We start from the raw sequence: 17,078 nt of genomic DNA, 5'->3' as shown, positions 1-17,078 counted from the left end.
ATGGAAGTAATCTTTAGAATGCATTTAATACGTGATCAAACTCATCTTACCTGCTCATTGGACAGAATTCGAGTGCCCCTCAACGTCGGCATCTCAAGGGGCGTCAACTTGCAACTATGGCCATGCCGCGCTAGAGAGACCCCCAAGGAAACATCCTCGTGCGTTGCACGGAACATCAAGATGAATTTGTATGAGTAGTTTATCTTGTGAGAGAAAAGGATGAATTAGCGAAGGCCTTATTTGCAAATGTGGAGAGGGGTGTAGGTTTCTTTTTGCAAAATTGCCACAGTTTTCTTCCTATCCATCAGATATAAATTGGACGACCTATATTGCAGGGTGGCAGGCACACCATCATCACCAACTCTGTTTTTTTATAAGAGTAGAGACTAGCAAGATGCCCGTGCGTTGCACGGAACATCAAGATCTAGTGGGAGAAAAGGATGAATGAGGGAAGGCCTTATCGGCAAATGTGGAGAGGACTGCAGGTAAATTGTCATAGTTTCCTTCATATCCGTTAGATATAGATCAGATGGGGGTGTGGGTATTTTTTTCGCAAAATTGCCATAGTTTCCTTCCTATCCGTCAGATATAAATCGGACGGCCTATACTACAGGATGGTAGGCACACCATCATCAACAACTCTGTTTTTTATAAGAGTAGAGTAGAGATAGAGATAGAGACTACTACCAATGTGCTACCCCGTGCGTTGCAATGGATCCAAAGTAGTAGAATAATACTTGTTCATGGGCTTGAAATAGAAACACTCTAGTTTTGATATACATATATCAGTAAAGGTAAATCATGCTTCACTCAAAATATATTCCTTGGGTTGTTTTGATGGTTTGAAGATAATAGGTTATAAAAGAATTGGAGCTATTTTTTACATTTTGTAGCGTGGCATGGCATCCGGTGCACCTAAGCGTCTGAAAAAATTGAGTTTGGGTCGGTGGCACACCCAGCGGCAAGATGCCCGTGCACTGCAGGGAACATCAAGATGCATTTTTTGACAAAACACCTGTTGTGATTGACCCTTGCAGGAGTTATCCCATGTGTAAAAACTAATGATATCTCGAGAATTCTATTGGAAAAATGGTATCTTTGGAACAAGTTTTCTCTGCTACTGCTCCTTGTAGTGAGCGGTACGTGCATGTGTCAGCAGACATGACAGCCTGTCCATGGAAGTTGAACCACGGCGACCATCACGTTTCTTGTTTCTACCATTGCCACACCTACACATGATTCCCATGATGCCGCTCCAACCCACTGCACGACATCCCCCGTAGTGCACCTCATCCCTCTCGGTCCCACCGCTCCTCTGCCTTTGTGTGCATGACATGCGGGCCAGCTGAACTGCGGTGACCATCAACTTTCTACCACAGCCACACCCGATTGGACGCGGTTTGCCTGCTCCGCTCCTGCGCTTCGATCCGTACTCCCGCACCATCAAATTTTCATCCAGCGGCTGTGACATATTTCATCCCGGGCATCAATCCTCAGCTAGAGTACTTCTGTACTATAGGTAGTACCCTCCGGTGTGGCCATCTATGCCTCGTAACGCCTCGACGCCCAGCTGTGGCACCCTCGCCACGGCCATGCCACCACCGGAAGGTTCATCTCGAACGAGTGAGTCATGAACCACGCCAGCACGATGAGAATGACATGTAGGCCATCCGCATTTAAGGTCCACATGTCATTGACTATAGGCTGGTGCACTAAGCCACTTAAGCTCGGCCCCGTGGGCCCAGAGAGGGAAATGTAACTCCCGCGGCAGGCCTTGTGGTGCTCCCACAGTACGAGCTTGTGCCAAACCCAAATCTCTACTCTCTATATCTATATCTATATACTTATACTTACTCTTATAAAAAATAGAGTTGGTGATGATGGTGTGCCTGCCATCCTGCAATATAGGCCGTTCGATTTATATCTGACGAATAGGAAGGAAACTATGGCAATTTTGTAGAAAGATACCCACACCCCTCTCCACATTTGCAAATAAGGCCTTGCCTCGTTCATCCTCATCTCCCACAACATAAACTACTCATACAAATGAATCTTGATTTTCTGTGCAACGCATGGGCATCTTGCTAGTTATGAATAAATAACACTATATCAACGAGCCCCATCAGACACCAAATTTCTTGGCTTCCGTGCTACAACTAGATCTTCACCTCGTTTCTGTTTTCCAACCCGGCAGCGGGCGGGGTGCGGTTTGCCAATAGTCCGTTTGCTCAACGGCGGTCCCACATGAAATTGAAAATGCTAGGCAACACGCCTTCCCTAGCTATGTGGTGTGCCGGACGGGCCGTGGAGTACTCCCTATTCCCGGGCGTGTGGGGGTGCGACGCGAACGCGGCAGGCCTTTTCCTTTTACTGGCAATGTGCCATGCATTGCGACGGATCCAAAGTAGTATAATAGTAGTACTTGTTCACAAACTTGAAAGAAATCACTCTTGTTTTGATATACTCCTAATATATTACTTTTCACTCAAAATATATTTCTCAGGCTATTTTGATGAGGTGAGGGAGGGATGTGGTTGCTTTCAAGATAATAAAGGGGTTTTCTGCAAATTGGAGCAGAGAAGTTGGATATTGTTGCAAAAATGCCCCAACTTACCTCACAGCCATTAGATGCAGATCTAATGGTCAGAAATGACTGATGTAAGACACACCACCATCACCAACTAAGTCTTTTATAGGAGTATGAGTAGATAAAAATGTATAAATTGCAACATTTGGTTCCGCTCCTTGGCACGATCGATAGATAGAAATAACGATTGGAAATGCTAGGGCGGGGCTATTTCCGCCAGATAAGCAGGGTACGTTGTAGCTAGGTTGGCGCATCGTCGGTTTGGTCACATGCGGTCTGACATGTTCTAGTGTTTCTAGCAAGATGCACGTGCGTTGCATGAAGTTGATGGAAAAGGTAAGCACAAATTATAAATTGACGGATGGAGTACTTGTTACAGTGATGCATAAAATTAAGCAAAGGGATCGCACATGTTGGTATTAACTGGAACGAGAATGCAATAGCACAATAAGAATTAAGGTCACGATGATGTGATCGTAGTGGTGGTTACAGGAGGCAAGAAGAAAGATGCATCCATCAACGTAGGACATCCTCCTCCTCAACTTAGTGCGCCGGGCCACCGACCGGCAGCTAAGGAGCGATGACTTTTGTGGCGAGGTCAAGGTGCTTCTCAGCAAAGGCATCCAAGGCTTCTAGCCGCTTGAGGAAGGCCAACGTTGTAGCATCCTCAATGGCCTTGTAGATACCTATGCACACGATTTGCTCATACATGTGGATGTGTAGGTCGACGAATTCTTGTAGGGCGAGGCACCTCACGCCAAGCGCGACCTCCAGGTGGACATTCTTCTTGGCGTCGGCGGGTAGTCGCAGGGTCACTAGTGCTTGAAAGAGGTTCTGACCTTGGAGGCCGATTAGGGTGACAGGAAATGAGGAGCTCGGGTGCGTGGGCTGGAGGAGTATGGTGATGTCATCCCCGGGCTTCGTGAGGACGGTGAACTTGTTGGTGGTTGCAACGATCATCTGGTCCAACCGAGAGTCATAGTTGGCGTCGACGACAGCCATCCACCAGCAGGTTGCGAACACCGTCTGGAGACAATCCTCGGCACCATGCCGCAGGTCGGCATCGTGGACCATGTGGCACGGCCACTTGCCGCTCGCACGCATCGCCGCCATGGGTCTGGAGTGAGCACTTTTGCGCTTAGTGTAGGTGCTTAGGCAAATGCTTAGGTGCGTACGATGTGGTAGATGCATTGGAATGCAGGGGTGCCTTTATATGAGTGCAAACTGCGTTGCATTCACATCGCGCAGCCTCTTTTCCCGGTCCTCCTCCTATTACTTCCCTCATGCTTGCACGATGCTAATTGAAGGAGGATGCATCATTGGTCGTTCAACATTTCGGGAACCGCTACCGCTCCCTCGTCTGCATTAAAGCTGTATCGGGAACTGCACCGCCCATTGTCAAATCAAATAGTACTGCGCCACCCGCTCCACGCCCGGCTGAACACGCCTCCTCGCCTCTATCAAACCCCTCCGTTAAACCCGCATGCAAACCGAGAAACCTACTCCGGCCACACGTTCGTTCATGAGCGGGCCGGAATTAAACGCAACACCGGCCAACCTCCTCCTGTCCGCCCTCAATTTAAATGAGGCCATACGCCAGCCAAGCTCCTACCGTCCGCCCTATATTTAAATGAGGCCAGACAGACAGCCGGCGAGAATCGCACCCCTCCGCCGCTCCCCCATCTCCTCCTTCACCACTTTATCCACTCTTTCGATGGCTTCCGAGGAGCCGTTCTCCGACATACTACCCGGCTGGGTGGCCCACCGAGCCCTCCGGATACGGGCGAGGCCGCTCAATGCTTCATCAACCTCGCGTGGCCCGACGGAGCCAGTTGCCACCCCAATCCAGCGCGTGGTTCAGCAACTCGCCGCTCCAGTTCAGCTCGATGAGGAGTGGCGAGTTGCTCCACGTCGGTATAGTAGCGAGCACGCCGGTACGGGCGTCGTCGATGCCATGTCGTACCGCGCCACTAGTGTCTGCGGTGGCCGTGCCACCCATGTCTGTGGGCGCGCCTCCCGTGCCTGCGGCAACGCCATGCAGGCAGAGACAGAAGCCTGGAGCGCGGAGAGCAACGAGTCGGTGGCCAGCTTCTCCGTGTCCGCCACCATCATCGAGGAGAAGTAGAACACGGGAGGCAACCGCCACTTGGGTCCCATGAAGGCCACCGCCGAGGCAACGAATGCGTATTAAGGTGGTTTCTTTGCTACTTTGTCTCTTCCGAGGACCTTCGTTGACCCCACAAGTGTCTGCCAGACATGAGGAAGACAAAGGGATCCGCGGGCGGCCATCTAGATTAGGTACTCCCTCTCCGGATGGCGGGAAATACTTGTTCTAAGAATGGATAAATTGGATGTATCTATAACTAAAATAAGTCTAGATACATCCATTTCTAGGACAAGTATTTCCGGGCGGAGGGAGTATTAATTATACCAAGAGAGTCGGGTTAGCACCGCTTAGTTCATGTAAATGTAATGAAATCCATCATGTTTATATGAAGATCCGGCTTTTTATACGAAATCCTGCATGCTTATATGAAAACAGTCCGTGTTTGCATGAATTTCATCTGGTTAGTTAGAGTTGTGAAAATGTATGCCGCTGGCGTTTGATGTCGTCCTCCGCGGAAGGAAGCAGTACGAAATTTGCCAGCTCCTGTTGGAGATGCTCTTATGCTGGAAATAATAAAGTCACATCCAATCCATTTGAGTTAATTGCGTGTATGATTCTCCCTCTATAAAAAGTTAATTGCATGTACAATGTACACGTGACTTGCAGGGTGGCTACAACTTCATATAGAAAGTTAAAAAGAAACAAGTCCATCCTTAATCTTGTATTCTAAGTACTTTGTGGGTTCCACTGTCAGTACAGTAGCGAAAGAAGTATATATTAAATAAGTAATATATAATATAAAAATCTAAAGTTAAAGACATAATTCGAACTCAGGTCATCGCGTTGCGAGCATCCAACACTAACCAGTCCAACACATTTTTGTTGTAGACCATGCTGGAGATATATCTCCATGTCTACTCTTATACTCCATCCGTTCCTTAATATTTTTCTTTTTCAGATTTCAAATGGACTACCACATACAGATGTGTATGTAGACATTTTAGAGTGTAGATTCACTCATTTTGCTCTATATGTAGTCACTTGTTGAAATCTCTAAAAAGTCAAATATTTTGATCGGAGGGAGTAGAAAATAGAGTTGGTGATGATGGTGTGCGTGCCATCCTGCAATATAGGTCGTCGGATTTATCTCTAACGAATAGGAATGAAACTATGGTAATTTTGGAAAAAGATACCCACCCCTCTCCATGTTTGCAAATAAGGCCTTCCCTCATTCATCCTTTTCTCTACTCTTACTAGCAATGTGCCCGTGCGTTGCAACGAATCCAGAATATAAGAATACATGTTCACAAACTTGAAAGAAAAACACTCTAATTTGGTGTATATATCACTAAAAATATACTCGTATTAGGTTTCGGTCAAAATATATTCCTTGTGGCTGTTTTGATGAGGTGGGGAGGGATGTGGTTGGTTTCAATGTACTAAGGGGTTTCTGCAAATTGGAGCAGAGAAGTGGGGTCTTGTTGCAAAAAGCCACGACTTACATCATAGTTGTTAGATGTAGATCTGATGGTCAGAAATGATGGATGGCAGACACACCGTCATCACCAACTGAGTGAGTAGAGATAAAAGCAGAGTTGGTGATGATGGTGTGCCTGCCATCCTGCAATATAGGCCATCCGATTTGTATCTGACGGATAGGAAGGAAACTATGGCAATTTTGCAAAAAGATACCAACACACCTCTCCACATTTGCAAATAAGGCCTTCCCTCGTTCATCCTTTTCTCTCACAAGATAAACTACTCATATAAAAGCATCTTGATGTTCCATGCAACGCATGGGCATCTTGCTAGTCTCTCACAAGATAAACTACTCATACAAATGCATCTTGATGTTCCGTGCAACGTATGGGCATCTAGCTAGTTTCTTTTAAAATAGTTACTGCGATAATTGGGTTGAAGTGATATATTTTATGTCTGCCCCGAATGATTTCAGATTCACTAGTAGTAACAAAGAAAAGGTTATCTTGTTAATTAACAGAAAACTGGGTGAAAACTATCACATGAGGCCGGTAAAAACAAAGCACATTGTGTTTAGCGTCATCGTCACTACAGCTGTGCGCGCGCGATAAGTCTACATATCAAGGGGGCTATGGAGAAAAAGATGTATCGAGTGTGTCTGAGCGAGGCACATAGACACAATGTTTGAGAGAGAAACCAATTAACAGATTAAGATCAGATCGAGTTGTCACCCTTTTACTGTTATTGTTGGGGTTGGGTTGGGGTGGGGAGGGGGAGGGAGAGGGAGAGAAAAACGTATTGAGAGTGTGCGGGGTATGCACAGAGGCACAACTAGCGAGTGTGTGTGTATATGTGTTTTTGAAAGAGGAGTAGATAGATTACTATCAAGATCGAGGTGCCACCCTACTCCTTCGGTGTCGGGTAGCGTGTGTGTGTTTGTTTGAGAGAGAAGCCAGACGATAGATTAGTATCAAGATCGAGTTGTCACCCTACTCCTTCGGTGTCGGGAAGTGTGTGTGTGGGGGTGGGGTGGGGGGCAGTGACACTTAAATATATCTACTCTTATAAAAAACAGAGTTGGTGATGATGGTGTTCCTGCCATCCTGCAATATAGGCCATCCAATTTATATCTGACGGATAGGAAGGGAACTATGGCAATTTTGCGAAAAGATACCCACACCCCTCTCCACATTTGCAAATAAGGCATTCCCTCGTTCATCCTTTTCTCCCACAAGATAAACTACTCATACAAATGCATCTTGATGTTATGTGCAGTGCATGGGCATCTTGCTAGCAGGGAGGAGGAGTTTGTGTGACACATATCAATATTAAGGGATAGGTAGATAGGATGTGTGTGAGGCATACTTAAAGCATCACAAAGATAAACAAACGGTGTGCATGCAAGTGCCAGAAAAAATGAAGCGATAAACAATGTCTACGCGCGCGTGTGTGTGTGAGAGAGAGAGAGAGAGTGAAATCTCAAAACAAAAGGTGCTCTGCTGGAATCCCATTGTATGTATTCATATTGTTCGGGAACTCGAGTTAACCTTAGGCATATGTGTGAGAGACATAATTATCCTTTGAGACATTAGTGGCTATGGGTGGGCGGAATTAAAGGGGTGGGCGTGTTCGACAGAGAGAGCGTGTGTGTTTCTGTGTGAGAGACTTGTAGGACGAGGTAGAAAGACGAATTCTAACCTTGACGGAGGGAGAGAAATACATGAAGTGCGCGTGTGTGATTCCGATGCCCACGGGGAAATGAGATATGTATGCGTGTGAGAGAGATTACACAATTCATTCATGTATCACTATCTAGCAATCATGGACGTGCATCGCTTGAACATAAATCAATATCTACTTCGTATCGTGGCCAAAGGTACAATATCGATTCAACGCTATAAACCTTTTCAATTGTGCATGCCAAATTTACCCTGATGTTTCTTCAAACCACCAATGTAGTTATCATGTACATGCACCATTGTTACTCTTGCATTCAAATTCATTAGTCTTGGATGATTTAAGATTCTATTATGAAGTAATATATGTATTATTCATACATGAATTCAACGGGTACGCAATTTATAAAATGGAGACTATGTAACCATATGAGGTAACACTTTTAAGTAGCGGACTACAATATCCATTTCTTTTGTGGGACTACAATATCCATTTCTTTTGTGGGACTAGAATATCCATTTGTTTTTGTGCGCCTCTACACTAACTTGTTAATGCATTATGTTTAAAGTAAATGACAAATGGCACTAAATTATCTATTTACACGAGAAATACATAGGCTGAGCGTTTGATCCCTTTCTTTGTGAACGCGCCTCTACACCCGTACGATTGGCCGCGCCCGCGTGAACGTCCAAGTTATTGGCGCATCATCCTGAGTTATTGTCTTTTTTCTGGGGTGGAGTTCACACTAGTTATTAACTGCTCATGCGTGCGCCATGTACACAGTCTCGCATGACCTTCCCGCTAGCATGGTCCAAAATTAGTTGCAACTGGATATGAACGATCCCGCGGGCAGCAAAATCTCCCGCCTCCTTCTAAAATTTCCGCCAGCTATTCTTTAGCATGCCCCTCTTTTGTCCTTGGTGCACGGAGAACAACAGTAACAATACCGCCCTCATCTACATAATAGGTCGGGGCTGCTTTGGTAACTTCCGGTTCCCCCCACCACACGGCACCCCCATTTCCTCTCCCCCTCCCGCAAAAATGACTAACTCCACAGCACCACAGCACCAGAGCATCTTACATCATGCCGTCCGTACTTCATCGGCCTTTCTTCCCCTCCCCTCTCGAAACCCTAGACTGCTCATCCACCGGCTTACCAGAGCCCATTCACTGCTGCCACATCTACCCCTCCCGCCTCCACTAGAAACAAGTAGACTGCTCATCCACCACTGTACCACAGCCCATTCAGTGTCGGCCTTGTCCACGGCGCCGAATCTACTTTGCCGGTACTCTCATCAACCGTAGAGCATCTGCAGTGGCTCATTCGTACTCCCCACCGGAGACACTTCGTCCACATCCCCCGAAGCCGGCCTACCTATGCCCCCATCGTCAGCCTCTGATCCTCTTCGCCGACACCTACCTCAACCATACCAGAGCCACATCGCCGACACCATCGTCAACCCAACTAGAGTAGCTTCGCCTATACCATTCTCAACCCTACCGGGGCCGCTTTGCCAACTCACAAGTCCACGGTCACAGATCCGCTTCGTCGTACCCTCATCCAACCTACCGGAGCAGCTTCTGACGCCCCGTCCATCGCCGCAGATCCGCATCGCCGACACCATCCTTAACCCAAATACCGGAGCAGCTTCACCGACGCCCTTGAAAACGGCCGCAGATCCACTTCACCCACACCGTAGTCCACCCTACCGGAGCCACTCCACAAACACCCTACTCGACGGTTCTAGATCTCCATACCGAACCCCGACAGCCAGCGCAACGTCAGCACCCTTGACGTTTCTAACCTGATTCCCACCATCTGGCAAGATGCCAAGCACCCTCCACGGCCTAGTTACTTCTCCTTTAAACCCACCCAGCATCACCTGCCCGATGTACTTCAAATATACTAACATGTCGCTGTTACCTGTTATGCAGCTGGCAAAAACTACAAGGACGATGTTTCTTCTGGATCTAACAGCTTGACCAACCAAGATCCTGGACTGAGGCATTGCTATGATCTTGTAAGTGTCTCTCTCTCTCTTGTATTGTTGTGTGCCTGCCAGCATGCTTTGCTAGGATTTTCGACCAGTAATCCCTTTGTGCAGACAGTGATTTCTACTACTGGCTACTAAATTAGATATGTAGAGGTCATACATGATACTACCTCGCACCTCCATTCCTAAATATAAGTCTTTCTAGAGATTCCACTATAGGCTCATACAGAGCAAAATGAGTGAATGTACACTTGAAAATGCATCTATATACATATGTATGTGGTCCATATTGGAATCTCTACAAAGACATATATTTAGGAACAGAGGTAGTACATTACACAAAATTGTAGGTGGCATGTAGGAATTCCAGTGCACTACATTAGGCTCCCTTAGAGTGCCTACTAGTCCAGCACACAGAGTCATGGCTGGTTTATGCTACGCACATAATCGTTAATTGGTGGTTTAAATATGCGCAAGGGATATGCAATGTATTATCATGTAGAGATGCCTGAAATTAGCCGTGTCAACTTGCAGATATGGTTACACAATGAAAAAGTACAACATGTATGTGGCAATTTCATGGAACATCGCAAAAAAGGAGAGGCAGCAGTGAGTCTATACAGTGTGATATGGTAGGTCACTCCTCCATTGCAATCATCGTGACATGTTATTTGTATGCCAGTTCTATTGGCCAAGTTTCTTAGGGACAATTATTACGGGTTATCCCAAGAAAATAAGCACATGTGAATATGAGCTTCAGTCATATACCAGCAGCAGCTCATAGCAATTCATCACATAGTAGCAGCAGGAGCAGCTCATAGCAATTCATCATATAGCAGGAGCAGAAGCAGCGCATATCAATTCATCATATAGCAGCAGCAGGAGCAGATGATAGCAACTCATCATATAGCAGCAGCAGCTCATCACAATTCATCATATAGCAGCAGAAATTCATCATTTTGCAGCAGCAGGAGCAGCTCATAGCAATGCACCATATAGCAGCAGCAGAAGCAGCTCATAGCAATTCATCATATAGTGGATCAGAATGAAAATTTGGCAAAAAATCAGAGGAGATCCTCACCTTGTTGGATGAGCTTATCCTTCAACAACACCTCAAGGCCACGGCCTGGGAGGAGGGGAGGGGGAATAAGGTGCCTTCTGCCGCAGTGTGGCATCATCCGTAGTTATGCGACACCCGCCGGAGTAGTGCGTTGGACGGACCACAGTGGAGCAGCTGCTGGAGACCATGAGAGTGAGGGGCGGTGCCAGAGGGAGGAGCAGCCGGGGACATTTGGCCCTACCCGCCGGCCATGTAGCCTAGCTGGACACAACATTGTCAAGGACCACGCCAGATGGGACCAGTGGCAAGGGCTCGCTGGAGGAACCCTAGCGCTACAGGCAGGGGATCGAGGTAGAGGGAAAGGGGAGAGGAGATGCAAGCGGGTAGGGCAATTGCATTTTGAGTGTAATATAGGCAGACAACAGAGTCATTTCACTATTCCCCTTCCCTTCAATTTTTAGTGAGCTTCTACCCGAAACACCCCCCCTCCAAAGCGAAATAAGTAAAGCCCAAACCCAAAACTCAAAAATGACTTCTTTACATCTTTTATGGCTTATTTTGACAATAAGCTCTAAAAAGGTGGAATAGAACTGGCCCTTAACCTGCAATTCAATTGTGCGTGAAATATTGAATCACTCCTGCCTGCAATAGTGTACATTTGGGCATCAGCATACATGGCATAACCTAATACATGTGCATTCCATTATAGAATCTGGAATATGCAATGTTTATGTTAGTTCATACGTTGCACATGATGTTTAAATGCCCCTTAAATCTGGTCAGTCAAGTGATGGTCTTTAAGCCTCCTCCTTTGCTTATTTTCTTGATACGTCTGTTCAATTGCTTGTTTGCATCAGCCAGCCATACCAGAACTGTTTGCTTTGATTACTTGTTGTTCTTGACCTAACACTCTAACACAGCTTGTCAACGAATTAAACACTAAGGGCTACTGTAGTGGGGGCTTTTCTAACTCATAGGTGACATCAGGGTTTGGCTGTACACTAAAGTAGGCTCTCCAAGAGTACCTGGAGATCCAGTTTGAAGGTATGCCTAGTTTTTACATAGTGCACACATAGTAAATGCTCATTTCATTGTGTGCAAGTGAAAGAGATTTGGCATGTTTCATTATGTGTTGTTGTTTCGTTATAATCCCATCATTTTGTGTTGTTCACATTTATCTTCCAAGGAGACGTGTAACTAGTTTGTGTCACCTTGCAGAGGGGGTGCAATGAAGATAAGATTGAGGATTTCCAAGTACAAGATGTTAGGAAGGAGCCTTGCAAGAGAAGTAGGAGCAGCGCTGAGCCTGTTCATCCAGTTAAGGTAAGTCATCGTATCCAACTCAACATTTCAATTCCTTGTTTGTTTCAGGCATAGTTAATTTGGTCTTTTCAATTGCTTTATTTGTCCTAAGTTAATGAGATGCCCAAACAATGATGCCTCATGTTGGGTACTTGTATAACTATTAGTTGACATAATTAAAGGCCTTACCATTTAATTACTCTGGCGAAGTGTGCCTGAAGCTTTGAAGTCTATTAACCAACTATTACTGCATGAGGCTCACAATCTAGTTTATACTAGGCTAATGATCGCATAGCTTTGCTTGCTGTAGTAGGTTTCTATGAATCCCTCTGTTGTTCATTATGCTCCCTAAGACTTTAATTGAGCTACAGAATGGCCAACTGCTTGCTTACTTATATGCAACGTGCTGTCTAAATTTGTAACCTGTCTATGTTTTGGATTTGGCCCCAACATCATGCTCCTTTGGTGAGCTAAGAGAGATTTTTGTATGTAGGCTCCACAGATTACCATTTTTATAATTTTTAAAATATCACCTGCTTATGCTTCATGACGTGTAACATTATTGTTAGTCCTGTTTTTCCATGTACAAAATTGTCTGTCCTTCTCGCTTCACTGTTGTAACTATATTTTTGCCCTAGTCATGTGTACTTATAGAAACATTTCAGGATGAAGTGACATCAACACAAAGATCTGCGAGCAGTGCGGCATGGCCGTTACCGAATGATTATGGATTGGAACTGGAATGTGCAGATGATCTCGAGCATCAACTAGAGGTGGCAAGACAACGTGTACATGATTCTCAACGTACAATCAACAAGTTGAGACTGGACATGCAGGTATTAGATGCAGGAGTCAAAAAATGAAACAAGACACAGACATAACCATGAAGGAATTAGAGATTTTGTAGACTGGAATTTGTGCTATCTGAATCCGGCCAATCCTATTTTCTAAAGAGATTATAGTTCAAATGGTAAGTTCTGTTGATGTGTGTCCATGATGTATGAGCTTTACTTGTCCAGTGTATGTAATTTGCTGTTTGTGTACGCTTTATTATCACTGGTGCCAAACTATAATGCCTAGTGAGTATATTCGGCTGTAATTTCTTTATTGTATAGTGTAGGATTATTGTACGTTTCTATGCCTTAGTCTTTTTATTGTATAGTGTATGTTTTTAGAGGCAATAGTATAGAGTAGGATAATTCTTGAATTTGCTATATTGTTGAAATGGGGGCCACATGCCCAAACATTTCCTGGACGCCATACAAACAAACAAACGTGTGTAATCAAAGCGGACCTTAATTGGGCTGGTCAAACTAATATTAAGTGGATCCCAAATGATGTGGCCCACCGTAACAACAGCTCTTAGCAGGTCGTTAACAGGCCAAAAGCTCGATAGGGCCGTATAAATGGAAATGGCCCGCGGGCCTCTAGCAGGCTGAAATAGATGTCAATTTTGTCTCGGCCCTTTTACTTTATGGGCCAGTAAGAGGACGAAAGTGTTATGGGGGAGAGGAGGCCCAATTTGCAAACTAGGCTTTTAACAGGCCAAAAGTCGCGCTGGGCTGGAATGATGCCCTGCGGAACAGGCCGAGAGACAAAATGGGCTAGGAGTTGGCCCATTTACTGAATGGGCCGATTACAGGCCTAATGTCAAGGCGGGCTAGAATTGGCCCAACTGCTAAATGGGCCGAGAAAGGTCCGAAAGACGTTCCGGGCCGTTAACAGGCTAGAACTGACGATGGGCCGCTAACAGGCCAAAAGAAGCTCGAGCTGCAATTGGGCCCAAAGATGTAGCGGGCCGTTAACGGGCTAAAGCTAACGATGGGCTGGAAATTGTCAAATGTAGAATGGGCCTTTGATGGGTCGATTCTGTGTAACTTGTATGGGCCGTGCTTGTAAATGGGCCTAACTCAAGTAGGCCGCTAATGGGATGGCCCGCTTATTTTGACAGGCCCGACCTTTTCACCGGAATGGGCCTCTGTTGGGCCGTGCGCTTTCTGATAGAAATGGGAGTACATGGAATATTTAGTTAAAACAGGGTAATAGAAAAGTGTGTTGGTAACTAGAAGTTATTAGGTAGGAATATAGTAAGAAAAGGGAATAACAATTGGTTGCTTAAATACTACACGATTCATTTGATATTGCTGGGTAAGTCAACATGTAGATAGTTGATAAGAAAACTTACTTCCAACAAAGTCCGGACGGATGATATCGTCGGGGAAGTTAGCATATATCTCATGACCAGGCCCTTTTATGTGCAGTGCAATTCTAGTGCCAGCTGTCAGCTCATAAAACCTAGAAATTTCTTTCCAAAAGCCAGTGCCAAAATAGGAGTCACCACGTTCATCAAGTCTTATAGTAGCAACGATTGTAAATCCATGGTTTGTGTGCAGTATGACATCCCTGTAGTCTTGATTTATGTAAAGGGAAAGATTGTGCACTACAGATTCTGTTGCATAGCAAGGGACGCGCTGCAGAAAATGGTAGGATTATTAAAGAAAATACGGTAACATGCAAATATGGGCCCAAATTGAAAGAACTATACATCAGTCGAAATCGAAGGACAAAAATCTATAATTAAACATATAGGGTAAACATGATGTCATGGAAATATGAGAGTAATCGAAAGAACAATACATCATTAATTTGCCTAATCTAGAAGAGGGGGAAAATCCCCTTTGACGTATATGGTGCATGTGGCCCTTTTATCCAAATGTAGTAATATTTAGAATATGTTCAGGAAAGTAGGCCATGCGAGCCGTTTTAGGGTGAGATTGAAAATACCGCACGCATCCTCAAGTCATATGGTACGGTGAGATGGAATGTCTGGCGGAGGCCGCAAGGTCCTGTTGTGTCCGCACACTATACACTCTATGAACGGAAGAAACCCCTCAAATCAGCTCAAATAAAAATGAATTCACGGCGATTTTGGCCTGGTGATTAAAGGAGGCGGATGAACTGGGATAAGAGATGAGATAATATCTCATTAAATTAGTTACCTTGTTTTCCATGAGAAAGAACCCTCAATACGGCAGATTCCCCAACTGAGCGGAGGTGGGTCGACCGCGAGCAGCGTCGAGAAATTCGATGGCAATAGGCAGCGGCAAGCGGAAGTGGCGAAATGTGGTGGGCTTTGCCGGTATCCTGGCGGCAGCGGTAGGAGTAGAGCTAAGTGGTCAATGCCGCGATAGGCGGTGCCATGCACAGACGCGGAGGAGCTTGTGCAGGTGCGAATGGGGACCGGAGGTGGTGGCGGGCGGGGTGAGGGTTTTTGTGATGTGGGATGGTGAGGGTTTTCTTTTTCTATTTTGAATTGGGTGGTGAGGGTTTTCTGTCCCACAGAGAATTTTGTAGGCGGCAGTTTGCAAGAGCCAACCGTGTGTGATTGACGCAACAGACAAAATGAAAGTCATTGCACATGGTTCCAGTTTTGGGAACTGTGTGTGATTGACGTAGTACCTCCCTCCTGGTTTATTGGTCCCATTTGTAATTGTTACCAAATTTTGACCAAATATTTAACTAAGAAATGTTTAGGCATGTCACCAAAAATTATATCATTGAACACTATGCTCAAATACCCATCCAACGATATAATTTTTGCTGACCTGCACTAACATTTTGTCAGTTAAACCTTTGGTCAAAATTTAACACAAATTACAAAGGGGACCAATAAAACTAGACGGAGGTAGATTCCATCAACCGAACTGATTGCATCCATATCCCACGGTTAGACATAAGTAAACATAGATTGAACATACTCAGACATAGATAATAAGCGTACACGTACACATGCATAGTTCAACCATAAGTACATAGTTCAACCGTCATTAAGCATACTCAAGGGTACATAGTTCAATCCCACATCTCATCTCCCATGCCGGCACAATCCTGAAGCTTCTCCACGTACTCAGCATACGTGTCATGCGCCACCCTGCAAGAATACTTCTGCTTGAAGGGCCAACGGCCCGTCCTCTTGCATGTGCCAGAACACGTAGATACGCGTCATGAAGCTTGTGGTTGCAAAATGGGCATCGATAGCCGCCGTTCTAGGTCCTAATACGCCTGTTATGCTTTCCTGCATAAATATCCCTCAGGATTTGCCTCTTGTACCTCCTCTGGTCGTCTTCATCTTCACTGTCCACATTGTCAGACAGCACCTATACAAATAGTAAAACAAATTTGGCATCAAATCAATATTATGGTTCGATTTTTAAGCACAATCGTCTGTGTACAGATAAATCTTGAAAAAAATAATGGCACAAACATATGTAGGTCATTTAAAATCAATTGTCAAGTTCTGGATACGAATTATTAGCACAAACACTAACCCTAGCCGGACTACTAGAAGAAATCATTTGCACAGATGAAAGAACTAATCACTTATCACTTGTACCATTCAAACAACCAATACACTACACGGATCTAACGAAACTTACTCGGATTTCTTGGGTTGGGAGAACATAACCATAGGATTTCTATTCCAAAAAGGGGGAGGGGAGTAACCAGAGAAACCCTATGATCTATTTGACACCTAAATGGGTATAGATCACTAACCAGTTGTCCGTCGTCATCGGAGTCATCGCCGGAGTGGTCGTCGGAGTCGTCGCCGGGGTCATCACCAGAGTCGGTGTGGAACTCCGCCTTCGGCTGTGGAAACTCGACACTGTCGACGACGTCAGGGTGCAGCGATAACTTGTCGGCGGTGAAGGAAACCTCTGTCTCCATCTCCACGCCGTGCTCTAGTGCTTTAGCAGCCCCCACAGCACCACTCTCTCCGATGGGGCGCTTCGGTGGCATCCTCATACACTGACGGCTTTGAGGACTGAGAGCGGCATCGAGGATGTAGGCGGAGAGAGAGGATTGTGTGTGTGT

This window comes from Triticum urartu, chromosome 6 (assembly GCF_003073215.2).
Source record: "Triticum urartu cultivar G1812 chromosome 6, Tu2.1, whole genome shotgun sequence".
NCBI classification, from domain to species: Eukaryota; Viridiplantae; Streptophyta; class Magnoliopsida; order Poales; family Poaceae; genus Triticum; species Triticum urartu.
Note: the sequence above shows the minus strand (reverse complement) of the source record.